General features: G+C 45.6%; 1 protein-coding gene across 3 annotated transcripts in view; it reads right to left on the bottom strand.

The window, feature by feature from the left end:
* Positions 1–18642, bottom strand: part of PMEPA1 (prostate transmembrane protein, androgen induced 1) — a 67300-nt gene that overhangs the window by 8624 nt on the left and 40034 nt on the right. The window lies entirely within an intron of this gene.

Genomic DNA, 18642 nt, shown 5'->3' with positions numbered 1-18642 from the left:
AGATGTCGGCTTTATCGGCTTGAGTTGCGAGGCTAGAGTCCAGAGACCAAGTTTCTCAAAATCTCCCAGGGAGCTGGGTTCAGGCCTATCTCTACCAGAAACATTTGCTAGATGCCTTCACTAATCAGGCTGTCAAAGTTTTATTTTTGTGCTGAATGCCCCGTCACCCCATTTAATGAAGGGACGCCTCAAATACTTCTGGTCTTAATTAAACAATTTTAAAAACTGAGTTCAGTTTTGCAGTACACTTAACATTTACATAGCCTTATTCAGCTGAGGATCTTGTATTAAATTAGGCCTTAACTGCCTTGTGAGCTGGGTGAGTATTATCCCCAGTTTGTAAATGGAGACTTGCTCAAGGGGTCACAGCAAGCCTGCAACACTTAGGAATCGATTCCCACTCCCAGCCACACTACAAGTCTCCCTCTCTAGGTCCAGTTAATCTGCCAAAAACAACACAGAATGGATCAGAATTTGTGCTTTTCATGAGACGACAAACATTGAATCTACACTGACTGCAGCCCTCCCCACTACATTTATATACCAGATCTCCAGATATCATTCAGTTCTGTGCCCAGCACAGCACAGCTGACAGTGGGGGCTTGAATGGTGTGAACTGGCATCAAGAGGCTCAATGGGTTACCCGTTAACTTCAGTGTGTCTCTAAGAGACACTAGACAGCAACTGGTGTGGAATGGCTCCTAAAGTCAAAGGAAATCGTTTGGACTTGGACTGTAGCTTGCATTGGCTGGAACTAGATATCGGAACTATCTGTCAGACTGTTCTGTGCTATTTCCATGCAATCCTAGTTCTGAGAAGATGTATTCAGCATCCAGGGAGAGCCTGGAAGCCACCCTGAGCAATTCAGCTCCCTGACAGCTGGCCAAGAAGTTACTTTAACCGTCTGCCGAACACAGATGCTCACCTGTTCTCTGGCCTGAAGCGAGGGCACGGTGCTTTTCTATCTGTGCTATCCTGGCAGAGGGAATCTCAGGAAAGTTCCCCCCCTCTCCTCCCAGCGATATTTGTAAAGACTGGGGCCATTTCAAGGGAAAGAAGGGAGGAAAAGCAAAGCCAACAGTGCTGACGACTTAGATATAACCTGTTCCTCCACGAGAAAAGCCATAGAAACCACTTTTTCAAAAGCGGTGCCCTCCACTATCACGGATACTGTAATTTGCATTAAAATGTAAGAGCGCCTAAACAGGACAGCATCACAGTAACATCTGTATCTGATGGGATGGGTTCTGCTGACTCAGGCAGATATTTTTTAATGGAGCATTTTCCTTCTGGCAGCAGTGAAGTAAAAGCAAATAAAATGTCAAGCAAAACAGTCCAGGTGGCAATTCTGGCCAGTTACCTTGGAATTAACTTTGCTCAGCAGCAGCGACCGTATCTGCCACCAGACCAGTCTTCATATTACATTTCCCATAGCATCTTTCATCCCAAAGGACCCCAAAACACTACTGACTGTGCCCACAACCTTCAAAGACTTGGGCATGTCTTCAAGTCAGTGGAAATACTTGGATGCTTAAAATTAAGCGTGAGAGCATGACTTTTCAGGATTGGAGCCCACCTATCTACAGCACCACTGAAAGTGCAGCTACCTCTGGGGTGGAAGGAAGCAACTGAGTGGAACAATCAGTCCACAGTACCCTGCACAAACAGTGATGGAAGGGAATTTTAGCTAAGGTCCCAGGGACAAACCCTACTCTCTTAAAAGGGAGCTATGGGATCTTCACCAGTAAAGCAGACCAGGTGCCTATATGTCATGGTGATGGGTGCAGCATACATAGAACCTCTCTCTTTTAAGGTTTAATCTGACACCCCCATAGGCAGCATGCTTTGTGGGAGAATGAAGGGCTATTTGACCCTGCTAGGATTGAGATGTGTGGTTCTAGAGAGAGCAGGATGCTTAAAGCGAGTTAATCATAGGGTGACCAGATAACAAGTGTGAGAAATCAGAACGGGGGTGAGGAGTAATAGGAGCCCATATTAAAATAAAGCCCCAAATGTCAGGACTGTCCCTATAAAATCAGGACATCTGGTCACCCTAGTTAATCATCTCTTCCAGGCACAACCCCATGATTAATCCCAATAGTTTTGGGGGAGGGAGGGAATCTATTAAGAACTCTTATACATTTCCTTACTTTTTGTAATGCAACTGCATAGGGAAAACTTCAGGTAAGGCTTCCCTGGAGAAAAATGTGTGTATTATATTGCAAAAAGAAGAACATTCTTCTATATGCATCTGAAGAAGTGGGCTGTAGTCCACGAAAGCTTATGCTCTAATAAATTTGTTAGTCTCTAAGGTGCCACAAGTACTCCTGTTCTTCTTTTTGCGGATACAGACTAACACGGCTGCTACTCTGAAACCTGTATTATATTGGTAGATTCCCCCCACCCCCAACACTCCCTTCTCAAACTTTTACAAAGCTACAACTTCCAAGCATGAGCTTCTTGGATACCATTTTTTAATGGGAGGAAAAGGGCTGGAAAGGAGATGGGGAGAGAAATTTACCCAGTGACAGCAAAGAGTTCCCTCTCCCCTCCAGAGCCTTTCAAAGTCTCAAGAATCTACATGTAATGCTTTCCACCGAATGGGTAACATACAGTACGCATATTGTCCCCCGACACCCACATTCACAGCTGCAGCCTGTCGCTGGGGCTTGTTTTGGGGCCCGTAATAAACAGAGGTCTTTAAATCCACTCCAGAGAAAAGGCAGCTCTGCACTTTCTACCTCAATGAGATACATGTCAAAAAGCCACACAATGCCATGAAGGGAAACAGTCACACAGGCCCTCCGCCTCATTTAAATATCTGCCATTAAAATTCAAGGGCCCTTTGTAGAAAGTCTCCCTGCATGACCAAAAGGATGAGAGGCTTTAAACCATTACCCGGAGCCCCTTTGTTTCCTTCCAACCATGAGAGGTTAAAGGTAACAGGAACCCTGACAGGGAGACAATCCCCTTGTCCTTGTGTTAACTGCTATCGCCCTGGGCATGCTTGGTTGCTTCCTAGACAGCTCTAAGCGCTTGGCAGACAGGCAGGCTGCCTTGAGGGTGGAGTTAGGGCAGACTGCATTTGGCAGTCCTATCACGCACTGCACAGGCCTCAGCCTCGCCTGACGAGGAGGAGGTTCAAATAGGAGCAAGGGATTTTTTTGTTTTGTTTTACTAACCAGATTTATGGCTGCCTGTCTGCAGGATGGAAGGGGTTCCCATAGCTGCCATCTACGTCTTCCAGGCAGCAGGAGACCTGCATTTTCGGGCTAGTCTGCGTTTCTTTAGAGAGACGAGAGTACCAGAATTGCAGAACGCCAGACTTAACTGGGAGGAGCGATTCTGTTTCCTACTGGGGTTACTGTGGTCCTCTGCCCACTGGGAAACACCAAACCCCCTTTAAAAAAAGAAGGTTCCCTTGAGATGTTTATTCAGACCCAAAGGCCTGTTGTAAATGGCTGCTGTTCTTTGGGGGTGGCGGGGTGGGGGCGCGGAGTGTCGTCCCAGTTCACTTTCCTTTGGGTGGCCAGATTACAAGAGTTGGCAGCATATTGCAACAACCCCTTTCAAACTCAGGTGACTTTCTAAATTCCCATATTCCATCAGTTCTAATTAGAAACTCTCCACATCCAGCTACTGTACAATATACTTTCCAGCAAATATCCTCATCACTCCCCAATCATGTGAAATCAGGAGAGGAACCCCAATTAATTATTCAGGAAGAAAAATGGAAGTCACATAAGATGACTGGGTACTGTAGTGATATGGTATTCAGAATGCAGCTGTACTATGTTAGGGATTATACATGCACTTGGATTCACAAGAGTTTGCCAGACACTCATTTCAAAGTACAGATAGCAACTAAAACTGCAGCAAATACAAAGGCTGCCTGCTACTCGGGCTGCAGTTCTGGTCTGCCACTCTGATCTGACCTCTTTACGCTCTCTCTGAGCTGTCCCAGTAAAGGTCCTGTGCGTTTTCTGGCACAAAGTCTAGACAGTGCACTGCTGAAGAACATTCCACTTCTAATGACTCTGCCCTTGTCAAAATGCCCAAGTTACTCAGTGACTCCATTTCAGCAGATGTACGACAGCTCTTTAAAACAGAAGGGCACAGACAACGTCACACCTTTATAACTATGAGCCCTCTTTTCTCTCCTACATATTTGTGACAGAGATCATCAGCTGGATAAACAACCATCCCACATTATGCAATGTGTTGCTTACTGCATTATTTACACAAAGCTGGATTTTAAGGAGCCAAGTCAACTTTGCCGGTGATAAAGTGTGACACCTGTTTTGGTCACTTTAAATACATACATACATACATACATACATACATACATACATACATACATACATACAGAAAGAAAGAAAGAAAGAAAGAAAGAAAGAAAGAAAGAAAGAGTGATATTGGTGACCAAATGGCTCATAAAACCTAAAAAGGGACATGGTTCTATTCCAAAAGATTCTGAAGACTTTCTTTAAAAAAAACAAGACTAGCTGGTTCTAAAGAAAAAGTTCTCACACGATGGGTGTGAGACACATCAATTAGCCAAGTCATGCTAAACTGCTTAAGGAATTTTGTTGGTATAAGTAAAGCTAAAGCCATCTGGGAGTGTTTTTCATATCCCTCCCACCTGCAAAACCCTTAGTTACCATGAGTCCAACCTCAAATTTTATGGTCCTCTAAAAGTCACATAAAATAGCTTTTCCATACACAAAAGTATCATGACTGGAGAGTCTGCAATTGAACAAAGGATGTTTTCCCCATGGGGAAGGTTGGGGATGGTGTAAAGGTCAGGGACACAGGTTAAAAGTCTGATACTCTATCCCTGGTCCAGTACCAAACATTGCCTAGTTTGCCACTAATTTAATTGGCTGATTACAACATAGGTGCCAAAAGCTATTATTTTAAGATGATATGATTATCAGAGAAAAGGAAATATTTCTTTCTGGCAAGGTTTTTTCCTTTTCTTTTAAAGGCAGCTGTTTGGAATATTAGAAGTGAACACTCAAATGAGGTAGATTAGTGGGCAGAGTGCAGGTGAGATGATGAAATTTATGGTCCTGCAGTGTATCGCCTAGCACTCACTACTTTTGATTATGAGTTAGACTGTTTAAATTTATACTTTAGTTTAGCAATATGTGCTGTGTGGGAAAATTAACTATTATAAACTGAATCAGAACTTTACATTTCTTAACTGGAGGGGAAATTACTTCTGTAATCTCAACATCCTACAAGCAGATTTTTTGTAATATCATAGGTCCATGCCTCTCATTTCAGCTATTCTTTCTTCATAGGTCCCGACTCCGTGATTGCTCCGGGGGCTGGAGCACCCACGGGGAAAAACAAACAAACAAACAGTGCACGCTCAGCCTCCCCCTCCTCCCAAGCACCTCCCGCCTGGTGTGGATCAGCTGTTCTGAAGCATGCAGGAGGCACTGGGGGGGGGGAGGAGGAGGAGCGGGGGGAAGGAAGAGGTGGGAGGAGGAAGCGGGGTGAGGGTGGGAAGAAGCAGGGCGGGGACTTGGAGGAAGGGGTGAGTGGGGGCAGGGTCTGGGGTGAAGCGGGAGGTCGAGCACCCCCTAGCAACTTGGTAAGTCAGCGCCTATGTCAATGCCCATGTCCTCGATCATTTATCTTCGTCTGCATGGGGAAGCAAATGACTCCAAAGCACCTAACGAACACTAACAGAGTGACTCTAGATTTTTACTGGACTAGAGATCAGGATCTGAACTTAGCACCTGGCTGAGATGCACAAAGGGATGAGGGATACGCTAGATGCGGGATACCCTAAGTTTTATAAATAAAGATTTTTCACCATTGTATTGTCATCAATGTGCCTCTCGTGCGGACAGTGCATCAGCACCTTCCAGAGCAGGTCTAGATGACAGGGTGATAGAGACAGCAGTAGCCCCAAGTATCTGGACATTATTGCTCCCACCACAGCTGCTACCTATTGGGACTGCATCAGTGAGATGCCTGTCTGTCTCATTCGGCCCCCAAACTCTAGCCTGCAGTGAGCAGCACAGCGTGTGAGCCCGTGGCTAAGTCAGATATTTTGAGATGTACTGTATCACTATAGGAAGAACATTCATGCCCCCCAATCTGGCCTTTTGAAAAAGAAATTCAAAAAATATATAGATATATATCCCCCACAATTTGCTCATTTCAAGCTTCAAAAGGGCCAGATCTACTTGAAGCATCAAAGTTTATGCCAACTCCTCCTTCTGTTTTAACTTGTATTGATGTGCTTCATTTTCAAAACCAGTGTAAACTCCCTGGAAAGCTGGATCTACATAGTAAAATTTCATCCAAATGGCTAGAGTCAAACTAATTAATAAACCCTAAAGTATATTATAACCATGCAATTCAGCCACTGTGCAAATAAAAAGGTGTGTGGGGGGGGGGGGGAGGTGACTGCAAAGAATATAATTTATAATTCTGCTGGTGTCTTAACAAAAAAGAAGAAAAAGAAAAAAAAACCCACTCCTTTTGTATTTGGCTTCCTAATCATTGTCATTTTTCAATTAGAAGAGACCTCATTCCATTTCTGTCTGTAATTTTCCCCCAGGGAAGTGTTATGAATGCACCAGGTTTTATGAGATGGACAAATTTGGCTTCCAAATACAAAGTCAGGTCACTCTAATTTAATTTAGCATAATTTTCACTCCTGAATAAATTTCAAACTAACAGGTTCAGACACCACATTTAAGTGACAACCTGCTTCTCTATATTTTCTGTCTAGACAGACATTGCCGGTTTTGGGATCAGTGCGTGATCACTCTGCAACTATATATATCAGGGGTCGGCAATGTTCGACATGTGGCTCGCCAGGGTAAGCACCCTGGCGAGCCGGGCCAGTTTTATTTATCTGCTGACGCGGCAGGTTAGGCCGATCGCGGCCCCCACTGGCCGCGGTTCGCCGTCCCGGGCCAATGGGGGTGGTGGGAAGCCACAGCCAGCACATTGGCTCAGGACGGCGAACCGCGGCCAGTGGGGGCTGCGATCGGCCGAACCTGCCGCGTCAGCAGGTAAATAAAACTGGCCCGGCCCGCCAGGGTGCTTACCCTGGCGAGCCGCGTGCTGAACGTTGCCAACCCCTGATATATATATATTTTTAGAGATTAGCAAATTTCTGGAAATTGATATTTGGGGTCAAGTGAAATCACTTATCAAGTGCTGCATTCAAATTTCTATCACTAGTCTGTCCTTGAATAACAGTTTCATAATGGAGCATAGTGTTACATTAAATCAAACATAGAAGCCCAAAGTGCTTCCCAAAGCTTGTGGACTACAAAAAACACAGCCTATACAGTTTCTTCACACACAGCTATTTTGACTTTTTGTCTAAATTTGTGAACAAATTCGGTGTAATACCTTGACAGTGTGCCAAGAGCAAATGGCACCCTTAGCCTTGCCAAGAGTGGGTGCCACTGTTGTAAAGAAATTGCCTACAAGCTAAGAGGAACAACTACTCCTTTCCTGGTTAAAAACAACCATGTGCAAATTTGGTCATGTCTGCAATTCTGTCTGCCCACGAAGGTATTAGGAACTGAAAATGTCTGAAAATCTAATCTGGTTAGTAACTGTTGCGTATGTGACAAGGCAGAGGACAACTCATTGTCATTCTCACCAGCCCCATGTGAGTGACTTTCAACTGGCAAACCGTTTCATTTATCTAGGCTCCAGGAGCACCAGAGCCAAGATTTCCTCCTCATTTGAATGAAGACCTGGTTCTTTAGAATTTAAAATCAAATTGAACCAGACATTGAAAGGAATAAACTTTCTGATAGCTACTAGGAGCATTTCAAATACTATGTTCATTGAGCATTTCATCCACAAAAGGTTTACATTTTGTTTAAAAAGAAGACCGTGATTTGGGTTAATATTCATACTGTTACCAATGATCATTACTCTTTCCAAATATATCAGGTGGTGCAAGTATTCAGCTTTTAAGCAGAACCAGCTTTGCCACATGATATTTGTGATGCATTTGAAATGTGATAATTTAAAATGCATTTCCTTATTTTACAATTATTGTTCCCATATACAGAATACATAACAATAACTGTTCTTTTCTGCTATACCATTTATTTATGAACGCCAATACTCCACCGCTGTAGGGGAACCAGGTATGTATGGAAAATATTTTGCTGAACTAATTTAAAAAAAACAAACCCCTAAATCGGTAAGGTACAAAGGTACAGGATTGTTTTCAGAAGAGAATTTTCCAGTAAGACCTTTGCTTTCAGTTGGATACAATCTGCAAGTCAGAACAGTTCTATTACTATCCGTAGGCTTCAGTCATTACGTGTATTACATACCAGGCAAGAGAAGGGGTGGGGGTGGGAAAGGCCAAATTATTTTGAAGATGGTAATGCAACTGCATTTTCTTGTTTTATCAATTCGTAAAGAATACACAGATCATACATGCTATGGTAAACTGGGCTGAAACTAAAGAACATTTTTAGCGAGACTTAAAGTTAAGCATATTAATTCAGAGTCAAAGGAAGTCTTGGTGAAATGGATTCCTCTAATGCTTTGTTTCTTTTACTTTGAACCACCATTTCATCCAAATTCTCTTGATACTGTAATTTGAATTCCTTGTTTAAATCAGTTTCTGGGGCAGTTCAGATAATACAAAGAACTGATCTAGACCACAATCTAGATCAGGGGTCGGCAACGTTTGGCACGCAGCTCGCCAGCGTAAGCACCCTGGTGGTCCGGGCCAGTTTATTTACCTGCTGACGCAGCAGGTTCAGCCGATCGCGGCCCCAACTCGCTGCGGTTAGCCGTCCCGGGCCAATGGGTGCAGCGAGAAGCGGCGTAGGCGAGGGATGTGCTGGCCGCGGCTTCCCGCCACCCCCATTGGCCCAGGACGGCGAACCGCAGCTACTGGGGGCCGAACCTGCCACGTCAGCAGGTAAATAAACTGGCCCGACTCGCCAGGGTGCTTACCCTGGCGAGCCGCATGCCAAACGTTGCTGACTCCTGATCTAGATCCTGAACCACATCCCAAATGCGTCTTCTTGCTGAGTTTTGTAAACTTTTCTTCATAAATTTCATGCACTCTTAGGTATTTGCCAGGATTGGAGGTGGCTCAATCACAGTATCAGAAGAAAGGCGGTCTACGCACCACATCCAATCCAGAAATTGTAAGAAAACCTCACTTTTTAAAGGTTCACAGCTCACTTTCCAACCCAGAAGGTTTGGGATGTGCACCTGAACTTTTGGATGCTACCTACCTAGACTGGCATCAAAACCAGTGGCAGATCACTCATCACCACTGGTTTTAATGAAGCACGCTTTGAAGAGACCATCTGAAACTATATTTTATGATTGCTCCAGGAGCAGTGAGGTAACGAGGCAGCCGGCATCAGAGGCAGGCAAGCCCTTATGAGCATGGTACATTGTCTTAGGACCAAGTTTTCAACCAGGCTCAGGTCAGCCTCCAGTTTTGCAAGACCACTTTTATGTAAACAACTATGGGTGTCATTTTGTACATACAAAAAGCTCACATGTGCAAAAGCTATTGGTGAAATCCTGACCTCACTGAAGTCAATGAGAGTTTTGCTATTGACTTAAATAAGGCCATACTTTCACCCTCATAAACATTTAAAATAGCTCCTTCCAAGGACAGCAGAGAGCTTTAAAACTTTAATACATAGGCCTGATTTTCCTTCTGAGGCGGATTAGTATTATTTATCCCCATTTTACAGACAGGGAAAGCGGAGGTGCAGAGAGGTTCAAGGGCTTGGGCAAGACCACGCAGTGAGTCAGAACGAAGATTCTTCTGTCCGTTGCTCTGACTTATCACTGTCATTTTCAAGACAAACTTTACACATTGGAGCAGCAGTAAAGATTATATACAGATGTTACTCTTTTGAGAAGTTAATTCCTTGTGTTAACAAATTCTATTTTCCCCAGGTAAGGTCTGTCAAGCTAGGATAGTATGAATCCCTCCCCACATTCTCCACAGGCTCTCCACTCCTTACTTTCCTCTAGCAAAGAACTCAGGAAAGGGAAGAGCACTGCTGACTCCATGGGAGGGGGCAGGGGACAGCCCTAGAGGCAACTGAGCTCCTTGTCCAGGTGGAAATGGGGTGATCCACATACAGTGAGTCCCTCTAGGCACAGAGAGAGGGGGCATAACCTGGACCAGTAAAAAGTCTTGATTGTTTCTATACAAAATCAATTCTTTTCAACGCCTTTCTTCCACTGCACCCTCAGCCAAGTTCCTGCCCCTCTCTGACCCCCAGACAGTTCCAGGGGACCAACATAAAAAGTGGCTGTTGAGTAATATGCAAAGGGGGTCGAAAGTCCTGGACGAGGAGGCGAATACAGGAATAAAGTATAACAAGAAAAGCCCTGTCTATACCAGGGAAAGTTCTGAAAATTCCCCAGTGTTATTAACACCAGGTTATAGAGAGGGGGCCAAAAATGGGTTTATAATGGAAACTCAGTTGCAGCTTTCATTCAGTAGCATCTACTGCTAATCTATATATCAAGGCTAATTAAATTAGTAGAAAAAAAAAGAAACAGGAAGTGAGTAAGAATTCCTGAGACTGTAAAGAAGAAAACAGACTGAAAGGAACACATATTTTATTATATTACAAGTTTTAGAGTCCAGTGGAAACACCGTTTCTCTCTGAATCACACCCACCCTCTTGCATTGCCAATGTCATTATCAGCACTGCTCACGAGAAGTATTGAGTGGGTTTTCTTTCACCTAGCCTGGTTCTGCTTAAGGGGGAATTTGGTTTTATCTTGACTTTGGTCATGTTCTGCATAAGTGATAAGGGACTGTCCTGTTGAGTACCCAGAGGAAAGAAAGAGAGTACAGAGATGGAACTTGACTCAGAGTTACAGGAGGGATAAATTGGTAGGTGTTCCTGGACCTGGGCTGTTTGCAAATCAACACATGAAAGCCTCTCAAACAGGCCAGTTTCCTCTCTAAATAGGGTATCATTTTTTAATTAAGAAGCTCAAGAAACGTGACAAAATGTTCAAAGAAATGGGCCCCAAGAAGTTAACAAAGAACTATTTCTGGCACTGTACATTTATTTGCCTTTGATTCTGAATTTGTCTAAGATATTTCAAATAATTTGTGTAGCTAGCTACACCGGGATATTAAACAGGATAGCTTTTGTGCAAAAAGATTCCTGTTGTCGGACTACCAGTGCTCAGTAAATGCTATAGGAAGATTAACAGATTTAAAATTTGCCTCTTGAAAATGAACTCAGGTGCAACTTGAATAATATCCTCCTGAGTATCAGAATAGTTTTCAGAAGACAGGGGACTGAGGACATCTTTTAACAGTGGGTAGTTGGAGGATGTTCATCTTTAAAGGTGTTGATCGAATTTAATTCTAGTCAGTTTCAACATCCTTTTCCCTTAGCCACAGCACTGCTGGAGATAATGCAGGCAGGCGGCCGTGCCTGTGGACGGTCAATGTAAACAAACTGTCTCGTGGCCCAGCCCGCCAGTGGATTACCCTGATGGGCCTCGTGCGGTCCGCAGGTTGCCCACCACTGGTCTAAGAGGTATAAAGAGGGTTATGTAAATTCATGGTTGATAGTGGGAAGGGAGAGAGGAGCTAACAATCTTTTAGGGACTTAACTGACTCTAAGCTAGGTTAGCAGCTAGCGTGTAACCTGTCATGGGAGACACCGCTGTCAGCCACACTGCGATAACTCCCTGTGACTGAGGTGAGCAGCCTTTGGAGCCCTCTTAAAAGCTCACCCAGTGGCTCAAGAAAATGGAATCCTGCTCAAAGATGCAAGCATAACGCAGAAATTCTGAATGGAGAAGTCTTACTTCTGTGCACTGAACGTTTTGCCCTTGCATAGTGCATTGCATATGAGGGTCTTGTTACACTTTAAACACCGATCCAACCTTGTAGACCTTTTTTTGCAGAACTGGGAAAATGAGGCACAGAGAGGTTAAGGGACTTGCCCAAGGTCACATAAGGAGACAGTAGCAGAGTTGGGAACAGACTCTAGGTGTCCTTTGTTACTCCTCCATAAAGCATTTGCAGCTATTTGTGAAGTCTAACTTTGTGAATGTGACTCAGCCCAGTGAAGTAACAGGATAGGGAAGGACTTCTAGCAGAGTTTAGGCAAGTTGGTGTGAAATGCCATCTCACATCAGGAGGAGAAGTCACTTAAAACAATAACATTCTGATTGGGTAATATCTTTTCAATTCAACCAAAATACACTGTCCTCTCCTACAGCTAAAATAGCTTTGAGTGAAACACAATGAGTTTGAGGAGTGTGTTCTGAAGCTTATACAATCTGAAGTGAATTGCTGACTACAATAAAGCTGCAGTCTACCATTATTTTCTAAAAACGGCGGCATTGTGATACATTTGGCCACTTCATCTTCACTTCAACTTCCTCTACAATCTCTGGCAACTAAACATCAACTTATATAGGTTTAAAGGTCCCATTCTCTCAAATGGTCTTTTAAAAATATTCTCTTGGTCTTGGAACAGGGGGTACACACACACACACACACACACACACACACACACACTTTCCAAGCAAGACAGAAGTATCTGGAGGAATTAATAAAAAGAGGTTCAGAAATCCATGATGAGTACTTTTGATCATGTGCTATTTTCTGATTTTCCATTAACACCTCCAACAGTCAAACGGCTGCCCTAACGATGTGACTCACAAAGCAAAATGTAACGGTTATGTGCACAACCCTAATTTCTATTTTCATCCTGATTTTCTAACCCTTTCATGCTTCCCCCCCAACCCTGGACATCTTTTGCTTGAACAGATTCCTTGTAGTCCCTAATGGCAGTGCCAGTTGGTAGAACCAGCTGTAATGGAAATACAGAGACAGTGCAAGATTTTGACTTTAAGACAGGTTCAGGTGTTAACCATATAAGACACGTAGTGGGAAGGAGAGAGAGAAGATGCCTAAATCAGATGGTGTTCACCATAGTGTTTTGCACCCCCATTTGGGATTTTGGGCCAATAGGTCTCCAGGCACCCCTCCCCCATTTCTAGCTTCCATAATTCTGTACCTGATAGGCTTGATGGGGGAAGGGAGGGAGACACAGTAGGATGCTGGCCATACAGAACACTGGGCTGCCATCAATAACAGGAGAGTCAACTCAACCCTGTGTGGTGACTTGCAGGACTTTAGAACAAGATGCCCCACAGGAGAAAATGAAAAGCAACTCTTGGAAAAGAGGGAAGAGCAGGAGCCCTGTGTATCCCAGTGTCGGTAGGAAATTCTTTTCACTATTCAAGACTTTGGATTGCTAATATTGTAACTTTCTGTAATGCAGCCTCCCTTTGGGCCAGCTGCCCGGAGGACCCCACCCATCGCCTGCACTTGAAGGGAGACACTGCTGCATGTGCCGCGTCCCAAAGAACAAGCCAATTAAGGTTCAGCATTGCAGCCTCAGGCCCCCAATCTATCGCTGCCAGGCAGGCAGAGATGCTGCCTTTCACCAGACCTTCTGGACCAGATCTTCAGCAGGGCTCAGCACCTAAACCTCCAGTGGGAGTCAGCAGGAGACATGGATGCTCAGAAGCCATGAAAATCAAGTGCCGGTTCTTGAAAAGGAGAATGGGAGGGGGAGAAGAAGATACCCCGTCATGTCTGTTTGTCAGCTGTTGACGGGCATGGCCAGATACAGTCAGACAACTTCCTTCCTCCATCATTAAGTTCCAAAGCATGCCTATTATTTGTACTGCAGTAATGCCCAGAGGCCCCAGTCTGGACCAGAGCCCTGTTTTGCTAGGTGTTGTACAAAGATCAACAGTTCTTGCCATGAAGAGCTTACAGCCTCCCGGTACTTGGCATGCCCCGAAAATCAGGATCTGCCTAGGGTTACCATATTTCAGCAAGCAAAAAAGAGGACAGGAGGAGCCCCGCCCTAGCCCCGCCCACTTCCCACCCCCCCAGAACCCCCAACCCTCCCCCCGTTCCTTGTCCCCTGACTGCCCCCTCCTGGGACCCCTGCCCCTAACTGCCCCCCAGGACTCCACTCCCTATCTAAGCCTCCCTGCCTCTTGTCCCCTGACTGCCCCAACCCTTATCCACACCCCCACCCCCAGACAGACCCCTGGGACTCCCACGCCCCATCCAACCACTCCCCACCCCCTGACAGCCCCCCCCCCGAACTCCCAACCCATCTAAACCCCTCTGCTCCCTGTCCCCTGACTGCTCCGATCCCTCTCCCCACTCCTGCCCCCTGACAGCCCCCCCCAGAACTCCCAACCCATCTAAACCTCTCTGCTCCCTGTCCCCTGACTGCTCCGATCCCTCTCCCCACTCCTGCCCCCTGACAGCCCCCCCCCCAGAACTCCCAGCTCCCCACCCCCCTGCTCCTTGTCCCCTGACTGCCCCTTCCTGGGACCCCTGCTCCTAACTGCCCTCCAGAACCCCACCCCTAAGCCTCCCTGTTCCTTGTCCCCTAACTGCCCCCTCCTAAGACCCCCCCCAACTGCCCCCCAGGACCCTACCCCCTACCTGTACCCTGACTGCCCAAAACTTTCTCCACCCCCCCCCAAAAAGCCCCCCCCCCGTTTCTTGACTGCCCCCTCCAGAACCTTCCTGCCCCCGGTCCCCCTTACCCTGCTGCTCAGAACAGGGTGTTGGGCTCTGTGCGAGCCGAGCCGGACACATGGCTGCGCTCCCCAGCACAACAAAACCCGGTCCCTGGCCCTGCACAACAAAACCCGGTCCCTGGCCCAGCACAACAAAACCCGGTCCCTGGCCCTGCACAACAAAACCCGGTCCCTGGCCCTGCACAGTGCTGCCAGACCGGGTTGCAGGAGAGGCCAACTCAGAATGCAGGGCGGCTCCGGCTCCTCTACAGCTGCTCAGGAGTCCAGCCCGGGATTTTTCTGCAGCCCTCCCAGCCGCTCGCTCTGCTCTGCCGGGGGAGGGGGAAATCCCGGACATTGTGAGTGCTTTACAAATTCCCCCCGGACGCTATTTTTAGCGCGAAAAGGAGGACATGTCCGGGTAAATCCGGACGAATGGTAACCCTAGATCTGCCCAAATAGAGACTTAATCACTTCAGTAAAAAGCAAAGCGTTCCCTCCCTGTACCTCATGCTCTAAAGCCAGACACACGCTGTGAGTGAACAGTAAGGTCTACATTGGCCACAGCCTTGTTGGTAATATCAGACAATGCCCTATTGGCGTTTGAGGCAGCAGTACCTAAATCATGGAAAAGCTCCTGGGAGATTTCGGAACAAGCAGCACCTCTTTGAAGGCAAGATTCAAACAGGCAATCTGCTTGAGTGAGAAGAGCGGAGACAAGCTGCAGGCTCACAGATACATGAGTATCTGGCGTAATGTTGTAGTGTTACATGGGTCAAGCAAGGTGGCCAGACCTTGGACCCTAGTTTTTCCAGACAGAGCAGAGAGTTTGAATACGCCTCCCTAGGAGTTTTGTTGGTGATTTAAAAAAAGATTTACAAAAGTCTAATACACCTCTACCCCAATATAACGCGACCCGATATAACACGAATTCGGATATAACGCGGTAAAGCAGTGCTCCGGGGGGGGGGGGGGGGGGGGGGGGGGGCAGGGCTGCGCACTCCGGCGGATCAAAGCAAGTTCGATATAACGCGGTTTCACCTATAACGCAGTAGGATTTTTGGCTCCCGAGGACAGCGTTATATCAGGGTAGAGGTGTATTAATAGTTAGGAATACAGCTTTTAACTGGTGTGTAACAACTGCCTTTTGGGCTACCTGCGATGCCTTGATTATCCAAAGGAGAACGTAGGGGCCAATTCGCACTCTTCCACCCACATAGGACACAAGGAGAGGGGAGAATTCCCCTGGCAGAGGGGCAGCATCGGGCTGACATGAACAGCCCTGTGCTCTCCCCAGTGTAAGAGACCTGCTGTCCTTGGAGCTGCTCTAACTTATGCTGGGAGCTGTTTCAGCCCTTACAAGAGCCAGAACCCAGCGGTTGCCCAAAGGTGGCACAGCACAGAATTCAGCTCCTGGTTTATAGCTACTGACCCCACCAGATCCCAAATAACACATATTAGGGAGACTGTAATGTTCTTGCCACCAAAGCTGGAGAAGATGGGAGGAAAGGGCAAACACTAAGATGGTAGATTTCTCTAGTTTATCACTTGCACAGCAGGACGATGGTCATTGTGAGAAAATATGGACCGTCAAACATGACATCTGGTTGTTACTGCACATATTTGTCTGTTTACTTTCCAAATAACATCAGCTCAGTTTAAACCAGAAATGAAAAGACCCATCAGATCAACAAGTCCATCTGTCAACAATGCATGATAGAAAATACTGAAGAAAAAGAACATAGGACCCCATCCTGATCTCACATACATTGCAGGAGGTACTATCTCAAAGTCAATGGAGTTATACTGGCAAAAAATATGCACATAAATGAGCCTGAAATCAGGCCCATAATAGCCAGCACTTTAGAACTAGGTACATAACTATGGAAGAGTGAGCTTGATTCAGTTCTGCTTCATCATCCTCAGCACACTTAATAGCTACATTATATTTCCTGAGTCAACATGGTCAACTGTGTTGTACAAAGCAGAAATAACGCCGCACGACATACTGATCCCAGCTTGAGAACTGTAGCACTGGGGGTAAGGAGTAACAAATCACACCGTGACTCAGAAAGGGAGCTAGCTGGCAACAGAAATTGGTGCTCGAGACAGATGAAACACCAAGATGTCACACTCCATGTCAATTCTCAGACCATAACTGCACTTTAATACAGCTCAGTTTTTCATTCATCAGACTGGATAAGCAAGTGTCATCGGTTATCTGAGTCACAGACAAACTATGGCCGTGAGTTCTTAGGACCTAGCCTTTTTGGACAAAATCACCCTCATTTCATGAGTGACAGTGACAGTGACAGCAACAGTGGCAACATCAGTGTAGATGGGGCTTGGACATTTTTGCCACAGCATCATCTAGACTTGCTCTGACGATTGCCCTAAAACACAACTGTGTCGCACTTCCGCTAGTTATAGTGCTAGGATGGGAGTTTACCCAAGCTAGCACAGATACAGCCTTAAGGAATAAGAGTCCGTCAAGTTCAAAGCCAAAGCTCCCAGGAACGGAGGAGAAGGATCTATCTGACCATCCTTAGCACTTACTTGAAGCTTTACAATCATTAATGTTAAAAATCAGCAAATTTTTCAGTTGGGTCACCTTTTTGTTTTAAAGTAATTGTAAAAAAGAACTGAAAGTTGGCAATAAGTGAGTCCAGCACCGTGTTGGAAGAGATTCATTACATTTGGGGGTGGGGGGGGGGGAAGGAATGGGGGACAAGGAAGGGACTAACCAGTGTTATAGGAGTTGTGGAGAGAGTTTATGAACTAAATGGTGATCCCTTAGGACAGTGAGACACTTTTAAAGATTAACTCCCTTTTTTGCTTAGTTTCTTCCACAAAGTCTTTTGAACCAACATATGTTATGCATAGAGAGACTGCTCCAAAGCCCATTGGAGTTTATGGAAGGTCCACAGTTTGTGTACCACACTTTGGAAACTATTTCCAAGAGCAGGGATGGTCATTTTACTTTTTAAATTCAGAATCTGATTTTATACTTACAGACCGACTACACTTTATAAAAACTTTCAAACCCCTCCTCTAGCCATCGCCGACCAAAGAGTAAGCAAAACCAGCTACTTCACCATCCCTTGTCAACTCTACAAAGCTACCACAGCTAGATGGCTGCTCAAGTATCAGAAACAAAGCCCCCCGAGTCACTCTCTGAATTCCCCTTTCATTCTCCTTAGCAACAGCAATAATTAACAGCTGAAACTTTATGGCATGATCTCTCAGCACCCACCCACTTCTCCTGCCCAAAGAGAGAGAAGTCAGACCCCATCTCCACCCTCGACCAAAACACAACAATAACCCCCAGGCTTCCAGTTTTGCATGAGGCCTTGTACAGAGGGTCAAGAAAGTAAGAGAGACTGTGGACCTCAATTTCCAATCACACCGGCATCAATCAGGAGCAACTCCACAGAAATCAATGGCTTTACAGTGGTGTAAATATCAGAATCAAGCCCTGTATATATACTCTGAAAAACAAAAGATGCTTTGGTTAGCCAGGAGTGCTTTAAACGTCTATTAAAACAAGACCGAACAGCCCCATGTACACTGGAAACACTCTAGATCAATATGTGGTTTGCTGCTGGATAGGTTTTTTCCCCCAGCCATCAGAAACTCATGACAAAAGAGCACGTCTCATTTACGAACTTAGCTATAAATACTTTTGCTAACTGCCATTTAGGAATTTCATTTCCTGCTTGAGCAAGTCCTGTTGAAAGAGGCAATTACCAAATTTGTTTCTAGTTATAGAAATAGATGTTTGTTGCTGCCCACATCTGTTTCACCAAATTGTCAGCTCGGGACTCTCTAAGGAGAGTGAACCTCTTCCAGGGACAGCTTTGCCACCTCCCCAGAAAACTAACAGCAATTAGATGGAGTGGGTTGCCACGCCCATCATCTTTTAAGCTCTGTCTGTCACGATATTGGAGAGCTGGCTGGTGTCCGATATTGGAGAGCTGGCTGGTGTCCGTAGGACTTTTCGCATGCAGTTCCACACTTAGTTGTGAAAGTCTAGATCCCCTCGGGTAGAGGCACAATAGATTG

Source organism: Malaclemys terrapin, chromosome 12, assembly GCF_027887155.1.
Source record: "Malaclemys terrapin pileata isolate rMalTer1 chromosome 12, rMalTer1.hap1, whole genome shotgun sequence".
NCBI lineage: Eukaryota > Metazoa > Chordata > Testudines > Emydidae > Malaclemys > Malaclemys terrapin.
Note: the sequence above shows the minus strand (reverse complement) of the source record. Positions and strands in the feature narration are given on the sequence as shown.